Below are 8,105 nucleotides of genomic sequence, written 5' to 3' on the forward strand. Positions count from 1 at the left end.
GTCAAAAGTGACAATCCATTAAATCATATTTTGAATCACTTTTTACATGATTTTTCAGCCATTTCGCCTAAAATCCTCTTTAAATGTCTTTAATTGCTCATTGTTGCAGTTGGTCTGACACTTTCAGACATGTTGGCATGTCTTGTCGTCTTATTCTGCTTGGCCCCGGTAATTGCTGCTTGCAGCTATATTTAGGGGCCAAGCACCGAAGGTGCGGAGGCACCTATTGTATCCGTTCGCGTTCTTATTAGGGGCCAAGCACCGAAGGTGCGGAGGCACCTATTGTATCTGTTCCGTTTCTTATTATTATTATTATTATTATTATTATTATTATTCTTCCGCCATGGGAGTCTATGGCAGCCCATAGAACCGATTGCGGGAAAGTTGTTTTGGTTTGACATTCTGATAGAGGACCGTCTCAACATTAAATACACCAATTTTGGTGTTTCTAAGTCATTCCCTCTAGCGCCACCACCTGTCCAAAGTTTCACTTTTATTTTGCTAATAACTTTTGAACCGTAAGGCCAATCAGCGAAATTCTTTTTTCCTCTGATTCCTGAGCTCATGGCGATTCGATAGCACCCTATGACGTCATTTGCCGTCATAAAAATATGGCCGCCATCTTGAATTTTCAAAAAAAGCTACTTTTTCGAACTCGTCCTAGACGGTTTGTCCGATTTGCACGAAAATTGAACCAGATCATCTTCAGGTAGTGCTGACAAAAAGTTATGGAATTCAAATGGATTCGTCAAACCGTTTTCAATAAACGCACAAATATATTTTACGTAGCGCTAGCAAAAACAGTCGTAAGGCCGTATCTCCGCAACGGTTTATCGTATTCAGACCAAACTTGGTACATGTCATCACAAGCATGACCTGAGGCTACATGCTGTGTTTCGGCGCAGCGCCACCTACTGGTCCGGAGATATGAAAAATGGCTATTTTTGCTAATTACTTCTGAACAGTTTGTCCAAAAATCATACAATTGGTCTCGTTAGATTCAGGGCAACATGCCGAGTCGACTGATATCCAATTTGACCATATCGGTCATTTTGGCTGTCGGCCATTTTGAATTTTGTGCTAAAATTCTGTATTTTATGAACGCATGAACGGATTGTTACGAAACGTGGTATGGGTCATCAGCACAATGCCCTGAATGAGCCTGAGAAGTTTCGAAACAGCGCCACCTAGTGGTGAATTTTTTTTTTCAAATGCTTATAACTTTGGGTGTGGTCGACTTATTTTCACGAAACTCATCTTTTTAGACTCCTGAATCGTTGCCGAGTCCTACGATACCAAACATGCTAGGTTTTGCCTTACGGTTTGTGTAGCGTTGTGATTTAGCACTTAAAAAACATTTGGCTATATCTTTGAAACCGCTAGTCCGATCGAGACGAAACCACCGTCAGAAGTTTGGAAACATAGGTCGATAGCTATACGCCAATGCCCAAATGCGAAAATATTGATGTTTAGGGGTACTAATTTCCAATCAAAGTCATGTGTCAGTCATTTTTTTCGTGTTTTTTCATATAAATGTCTATAACTCCGAAGCGAATTGAGATATTTTCACCAAAATTGACACACATATGTATGGGCTCACTCTGAGGACACGTAAAAAAAATTGTGGGACTGAGCCTCTTGGTGGCGCTATAATTGAACAAAATATGAAATTCCCATTGACTTCAATACAGTTTTGTGAAATAAAATGCTATACTAAACAAATGCATTGGTGTAATATTACGAAACTCAGATTGTGTCATCAGCACCATCCCCTGAAGGCAACCAAAATATTTCAAGACAGCGCCACCTAGTGGTCAAAAGTTATAACAAAATTTCCAAAAAGGCTAATAACTTTTGAATAAATCTGGCTATTGAAATGCCACGGGTCTTAATAGATTCCTTGGGTCAAGCCGAGAACATAGATACCAAGTTTTCCTTATTTGGCCAAACTTCCTGTCCGCCATCTTGATTTTCATTCAAAACCTACTTTTTCGAACTCCTCCTAGACCGTTTGTCCGATTTTCACCAAAATCGAATCGTATCATCTCCAGATTGTGCCGACAAAAAGTTATGGATTTCGTGTTGATTGATGAAACCGTTTTCGTATAGCACAGCAGCAAAGTTGAGGCATGATGCCAAAATGACTATTCAGGCTTTATATCTGCAATGCCTCGACATATTGACACAAAACTTTGTATGTGTCACTGTCTCCTTACTCTGACCACACCACATCAATTTCGTAACAGCGCCACCTTTTGGTCAAAAGTGACAATCCATTAAATCATATTTTGAATCACTTTTTACATGATTTTTCAGCCATTTCGCCTAAAATCCTCTTTAAATGTCTTTAATTGCTCATTGTTGCAGTTGGTCTGACACTTTCAGACATGTTGGCATGTCTTGTCGTCTTATTCTGCTTGGCCCCGGTAATTGCTGCTTGCAGCTATATTTAGGGGCCAAGCACCGAAGGTGCGGAGGCACCTATTGTATCTGTTCCGTTTCTTATTATTATTATTATTAGGGGCCAAGCACCGAAGGTGCGGAGGCACCTATTGTATCTGTTCCGTTTCTTATTATTATTATTATTATTATTATTAGGGGCCAAGCACCGAAGGTGCGGAGGCACCTATTGTATCTGTTCCGTTTCTTATTATTATTATTATTATTATTATTATTATTATTCTTCCGCCATGGGAGTCTATGGCAGCCCATAGAACCGATTGCGGGAAAGTTGTTTTGGTTTGACATTCTGATAGAGGACCGTCTCAACATTAAATACACCAATTTTGGTGTTTCTAAGTCATTCCCTCTAGCGCCACCACCTGTCCAAAGTTTCACTTTTATTTTGCTAATAACTTTTGAACCGTAAGGCCAATCAGCGAAATTCTTTTTTCCTCTGATTCCTGAGCTCATGGCGATTCGATTGCACCCTATGACGTCATTTGCCGTCATAAAAATATGGCCGCCATCTTGAATTTTCAAAAAAAGCTACTTTTTCGAACTCGTCCTAGACGGTTTGTCCGATTTGCACGAAAATTGAACCAGATCATCTTCAGGTAGTGCTGACAAAAAGTTATGGAATTCAAATGGATTCGTCAAACCGTTTTCAATAAACGCACAAATACATTTTACGTAGCGCTAGCAAAAACAGTCGTAAGGCCGTATCTCCGCAACGGTTTATCGTATTCAGACCAAACTTGGTACTTGTACTCACAAGCATGACCTGAGGCTACATGCTGTGTTTCGGCGCAGCGCCACCTACTGGTCCGGAGATATGAAAAATGCCTATTTTTGCTTATAACTTCTGAACAGTTTGTCCAAAAATCATACAATTGGTCTCGTTAGATTCAGGGCAACATGCCGAGTCGACTGATATCCAATTTTGCCATATCGGTCATTTTGGCTGTCGGCCATTTTGAATTTTGTGCTAAAATTCTGTATTTTATGAACGCATGAACGGATTGTTACGAAACGTGGTATGGGTCATCAGCACGATGCCCTGAATGAGCCTGAGAAGTTTCGAAACAGCGCCACCTAGTGGTGATTTTTTTTTTTCAAATGCTTATAGCTTTGGGTGTGGTCAACTTATTTTCAGGAAACTCATCTTTTTAGACTCCTGAATCGTTGCCGAGTCCTACGATACCAAACATGCTAGGTTTCGCCTTACGGTTTGTGTAGCGTTGTGATTTAGCGCTTAAAAAACATTTGGCTATATCTTTGAAACCGCTAGTCCGATCGAGACGAAACCACCGTCAGAAGTTTGGAAACATAGGTCGATAGCTATACGCCAATGCCCAAATGCGAAAATATTGATGTTTAGGGGTACTAATTTCCAATCAAAGTCATGTGTCAGTCATTTTTTTCGTGTTTTTTCATATAAATGTCTATAACTCCGAAGCGAATTGAGATATTTTCACCAAAATTGACACACATATGTATGGGCTCACTCTGAGGACACGTAAAAAAAATTGTGGGACTGAGCCTCTTGGTGGCGCTATAATTGAACAAAATATGAAATTCCCATTGACTTCAATACAGTTTTGTGAAATAAAATGCTATACTAAACAAATGCATTGGTGTAATATTACGAAACTCAGATTGTGTCATCAGCACCATCCCCTGAAGGCAACCAAAATATTTCAAGACAGCGCCACCTAGTGGTCAAAAGTTATTACAACATTTCCAAAAAGGCTAATAACTTTTGAATAAATCTGGCTATTGAAATGGCACGGGTCTTAATAGATTCCTTGGGTCAAGCCGAGAACATAGATACCAAGTTTTCCTTATTTGGCCAAACTTCCTGTCCGCCATCTTGATTTTCATTCAAAACCTACTTTTTCGAACTCCTCCTAGACCGTTTGTCCGATTTTCACCAAAATCGAATCGTATCATCTCCAGACTGTGCCGACAAAAAGTTATGGATTTCGTGTCGATTGATGAAACCGTTTTCGTATAGCACAGCAGCAAAGTTGAGGCATGATGCCAAAATGACTATTCAGGCTTTATATCTGCAATGCCTCGACATATTGACACAAAACTTTGTATGTGTCACTGTCTCCTTACTCTGACCACACCACATCAATTTCGTAACAGCGCCACCTTTTGGTCAAAAGTGACAATCCATTAAATCATATTTTGAATCACTTTTTACATGATTTTTCAGCCATTTCGCCTAAAATCCTCTTTAAATGTCTTTAATTGCTCATTGTTGCAGTTGGTCTGACACTTTCAGACATGTTGGCATGTCTTGTCGTCTTATTCTGCTTGGCCCCGGTAATTGCTGCTTGCAGCTATATTTATTAGGGGCCAAGCACCGAAGGTGCGGAGGCACCTATTGTATCTGTTCCGTTTCTTATTATTATTATTATTATTATTATTATTATTATTCTTCCGCCATGGGAGTCTATGGCAGCCCATAGAACCGATTGCGGGAAAGTTGTTTTGGTTTGACATTCTGATAGAGGACCGTCTCAACATTAAATACACCAATTTTGGTGTTTCTAAGTCATTCCCTCTAGCGCCACCACCTGTCCAAAGTTTCACTTTTATTTTGCTAATAACTTTTGAACCGTAAGGCCAATCAGCGAAATTCTTTTTTCCTCTGATTCCTGAGCTCATGGCGATTCGATGGCACCCTATGACGTCATTTGCCGTCATAAAAATATGGCCGCCATCTTGAATTTTCAAAAAAAGCTACTTTTTCGAACTCGTCCTAGACGGTTTGTCCGATTTGCACGAAAATTGAACCAGATCATCTTCAGGTAGTGCTGACAAAAAGTTATGGAATTCAAATGGATTCGTCAAACCGTTTTCAATAAACGCACAAATACATTTTACGTAGCGCTAGCAAAAACAGTCGTAAGGCCGTATCTCCGCAACGGTTTATCGTATTCAGACCAAACTTGGTACTTGTACTCACAAGCATGACCTGAGGCTACATGCTGTGTTTCGGCGCAGCGCCACCTACTGGTCCGGAGATATGAAAAATGGCTATTTTTGCTTATAACTTCTGAACAGTTTGTCCAAAAATCATACAATTGGTCTCGTTAGATTCAGGGCAACATGCCGAGTCGACTGATATCAAATTTGACCATATCGGTCATTTTGGCTGTCGGCCATTTTGAATTTTGTGCTAAAATTCTGTATTTTATGAACGCATGAACGGATTGTTACGAAACGTGGTATGGGTCATCAGCACAATGCCCTGAATGAGCCTGAGAAGTTTCGAAACAGCGCCACCTAGTGGTGAATTTTTTTTTTCAAATGCTTATAACTTTGGGTGTGGTCGACTTATTTTCACGAAACTCATCTTTTTAGACTCCTGAATCGTTGCCGAGTCCTACGATACCAAACATGCTAGGTTTTGCCTTACGGTTTGTGTAGCGTTGTGATTTAGCGCTTAAAAAACATTTGGCTATATCTTTGAAACCGCTAGTCCGATCGAGACGAAACCACCGTCAGAAGTTTGGAAACATAGGTCGATAGCTATACGCCAATGCCCAAATGCGAAAATATTGATGTTTAGGGGTACTAATTTCCAATCAAAGTCATGTGTCAGTCATTTTTTTCGTGTTTTTTCATATAAATGTCTATAACTCCGAAGTGAATTGAGATATTTTCACCAAAATTGACACACATATGTATGGGCTCACTCTGAGGACACGTAAAAAAAATTGTGGGACTGAGCCTCTTGGTGGCGCTATAATTGAACAAAATATGAAATTCCCATTGACTTCAATACAGTTTTGTGAAATAAAATGCTATACTAAACAAATGCATTGGTGTAATATTACGAAACTCAGATTGTGTCATCAGCACCATCCCCTGAAGGCAACCAAAATATTTCAAGACAGCGCCACCTAGTGGTCAAAAGTTATAACAAAATTTCCAAAAAGGCTAATAACTTTTGAATAAATCTGGCTATTGAAATGCCACGGGTCTTAATAGATTCCTTGGGTCAAGCCGAGAACATAGATACCAAGTTTTCCTTATTTGGCCAAACTTCCTGTCCGCCATCTTGATTTTCATTCAAAACCTACTTTTTCTAACTCCTCCTAGACCGTTTGTCCGATTTTCACCAAAATCGAATCGTATCATCTCCAGACTGTGCCGACAAAAAGTTATGGATTTCGTGTCGATTGATGAAACCGTTTTTGTATAGCACAGCAGCAAAGTTGAGGCATGATGCCAAAATGACTATTCAGGCTTTATATCTGCAATGCCTCGACATATTGACACAAAACTTTGTATGTGTCACTGTCTCCTTACTCTGACCACACCACATCAATTTCGTAACAGCGCCACCTTTTGGTCAAAAGTGACAATCCATTAAATCATATTTTGAATCACTTTTTACATGATTTTTCAGCCATTTCGCCTAAAATCCTCTTTAAATGTCTTTAATTGCTCATTGTTGCAGTTGGTCTGACACTTTCAGACATGTTGGCATGTCTTGTCGTCTTATTCTGCTTGGCCCCGGTAATTGCTGCTTGCAGCTATATTTATTATTATTCTTCTTCTTCTTCTTCTTCTTCCGCTCTTGGAGTCTATGGCAGCCCATAGAACCGATTGCGGGAAAGTTGTTTTGGTTTGACATTCTGATAGAGGACAGTCCCAACATTAAATACACCAATTTTTGTGTTTCTAAGTCATTCCCTCTAGCGCCACCACCTGTCCAAAGTTTCACTTTTATCTTGCTAATAACTTTTGAACCGTAAGGCCAATCAACAAAATTCTTTTTTCATCTGATTCCTGAGCTCATGCCGATTCGATTGCATCCTATTACTTAATTTTCCGTAATAAAAATATGGCCGCCATTTTGAATCATTCGAAAAACCTACTTTTTCGAACTCGTCCTAGACGGTTTGTCCGATTTGCACGAAAATTGAACCAGATCATCTTCAGGGAGTGCTGACAAAAAGTTATGGAATTCAAATTGATTCGTCAAACCGTTTTCGATAAACGCTCGAACAAATTTTACGTAGCACCTGCAAAAACAGTCGTAAGGCTGTATCTCCGCAACGGTTTATCGTATTCAGACCAAACTTGGTACATGTCATCACAAGCATGACCTGAGGCTACATGCTGCGTTTCGGCGCAGCGCCACCTACTGGTCCGGAGATATGAAAAATGGCTATTTTTGCTTATAACTTCTGAACTGTTTGTCCAAAAATCATAAAATTGGTCTCGTTAGATTCAGGGCAACATGCTGAGTCGACTGATATCCAATTTTACCATATCGGCCATTTTGACTGTCGGCCATTTTGAATTATGTGCTAAAATGCTGTATTTTAGGAACGCATTAACGGATTGTTACAAAACTTGGCATGGGTCATCAGCACGATGTCCTGAAGGAGCGTGAGAAGTTTCGAAACAGCGCCACCTAGTGGTGAAATTTTTTTTTCAAACGCTTATAACTTTGGGTTTGGTCGACTTATTTTCACAAGACTCATCTAATTAGACTCCTGAAACCTTGCCGAGTCCTACGATACCAAACATGCTAGGTTTCGCCTTACGGTTTGTGTAGCGTTGTGATTTAGCGCTTAAAAAACATTAGGCTATATCTTCGAAACCGCTTGTCCGATCGAGACGAAACCACCGTCAGA

This window comes from Scardinius erythrophthalmus (assembly GCF_964197995.2).
Source record: "Scardinius erythrophthalmus genome assembly, chromosome: 2".
NCBI classification, from domain to species: domain Eukaryota; kingdom Metazoa; phylum Chordata; class Actinopteri; order Cypriniformes; family Leuciscidae; genus Scardinius; species Scardinius erythrophthalmus.